Raw genomic sequence first — 1,989 nt, 5'->3', positions numbered from 1 at the left:
TCTGGCTCAGTTCATGAACCCAGGGTCCTGGGATCCAGCCCTGCATGAGGCTCCCTGCTTGGCGGGGAGCTTGCTTCTCCCTCTCCCTCTGCCGCTCCCCCTGCTTGTGCTCTCCCACTCTGTCAAATAAATAAATAAATCTTAAAAAAAAAAAAAAAAAGAACTTAATAGGTTTTTTTTTTTTTTTTGAAAGTAGAAAATTTAGTAAGACTGTTACAATATGGCATGAGACATCAAATAATTAATGGTTACTGAGTATTTGAAGAACCTGGAGAATATGCTGCCCTCAGTCACCAGTAATCAGATCCTTGAAGTGTTTGTTTAATCATTTCATGTATTTGTGCAAGTCCTGTGCACAATGAAGTGACCAAGACACACAACAGTCCAAATGCTTCATGAATTTGCATGTCTTCCTTGTGCAGGAGCCATGCTAATCTCTGTATCATTCCAATTTTAGTATATGTGCTGCCGAAACAAGCACAATAGATATTTCTCCAAAGAACATATACAAAAGGCTGATAAGCACAAGAAGAGATCATTAAACATTAGGGAAATACAAATCAAAACAAAAATGGGGGCACCTGGCTGGTTCAGTTGGTGGAGCATGTGACTCGTGGTCGTACTTGTGAGTTTGAGCCCCATGTTGAGTGTAGAAATCATTTAAAAAAAAAACAATGATAAACTACTTTACACCCATTTGAATGGCTATTACCAAAATAACAGAAAACAACAAGTGTTGGTGAGAATGTGGAGAAATTGGAGCCTTTGTGCATTGCTGGTGGGAATGTAAAATTTGGGGGGTATATACCCCAAAGAAATGAAAGCACAGACTCAAACAGACATTTGTACACTCATATTCATAGCAACATTATTCATAACAGCCAAAAGGTGGAAGCAAACCAAGTATCCACTGACAGATAAATGAACAAAAATGGATGTACATACATACAATGAAATAGTATTCAGCCTTAAGAATGAAGGAAATTCTGGGTGCCTGGGTGGCTCAGTTGGTTAAGCGACTGCCTTCGGCTCAGGTCATGATCCCAGGGTCCTGGGATCGAGTCCCGCATCGGGCTCCCGGCTCAGCGGGAAGCCTGCTTCTCCCTCTCCCACTCCCCCTGCTTGTGTTCCTGCTCTCGCTGTCTCTGTCTCTGTCAAATAAATAAATAAAATCTTTAAAAAAAAAAAAAAAAAGAATGAAGGAAATTCTGACAGATGCTACAACATGAATGAACCTTAAAAACATCATGCCAGTCACAAAAGGATAAATACTGTATGATTCCACTTACATGAGGTACCTAGAGTAGTCAAATTTATACAGACAAAAAGTAGATAATGGGGCGCCTGGGTGGCTCAGTTGGTTAAGCGACTGCCTTAGGCTCAGGTCATGATCCTGGAGTCCCGGGATCGAGTCCCGCATCGGGCTCCCTGCTCAGCGGGGAGTCTGCTTCTCCCTCTGACCCTCTTCCCTCTCATGCTCTCTCTCATTCTCTCTCTCAAATAAATAAATAAAATCTTTAAAAAAAAAAAAGTAGATAATGGTTGCCAGGGGGTTGGGGGTAAGGGAAATGGGGAGTTAGTATTTAACAGGTATAGAGTTTCAGGGGGGGAGAAATGAAGAGTTCTGGGGATGGGAGGTGGTGATGGTTGCACAACAATGTGGATGTACTTAATGCCACAGAACTATACACTTAAAACTGGTTAAAATGTCAAAATTTATGTTTATGTACATTTTACCACAATAAAAACAAAAACAACACCTGCCATGCATCCTTCCTATGGACTCTATCCTAGCCTAGGTTCTCATCTCTTCCTATTTAGGTAACTGCAACAGCTACTGTCATTGCTGGTTCGTTCCATTCTCTTCTCATTCGAACTCAACCTGTAGATCACTCACAGGTTCATCTTGCTGGTTTGTCATACTAATATCTGGCTTCCAACCTTACAAAGGCTCCCCATATCTTGCCCAAGAAGATGAAAATCCAAATC

At 41.4% G+C, this 1,989-nt stretch overlaps 1 non-coding gene across 1 annotated transcript; it reads right to left on the bottom strand.

Moving 5' to 3' along the window:
* Positions 1–377: 377 nt before the first annotated feature.
* LOC123325773 lies at positions 378–481 on the bottom strand. Its single transcript, XR_006540631.1, has one exon. It is a non-coding gene; the product is annotated as a U6 spliceosomal RNA (small nuclear RNA).
* Between the last annotated feature and the right edge of the window lie 1,508 nt (positions 482–1,989).

This window comes from Neomonachus schauinslandi, chromosome 9, assembly GCF_002201575.2.
Source record: "Neomonachus schauinslandi chromosome 9, ASM220157v2, whole genome shotgun sequence".
Taxonomy (NCBI): domain Eukaryota; kingdom Metazoa; phylum Chordata; class Mammalia; order Carnivora; family Phocidae; genus Neomonachus; species Neomonachus schauinslandi.
This window is presented reverse-complemented; position numbering and strand designations above follow the sequence as displayed.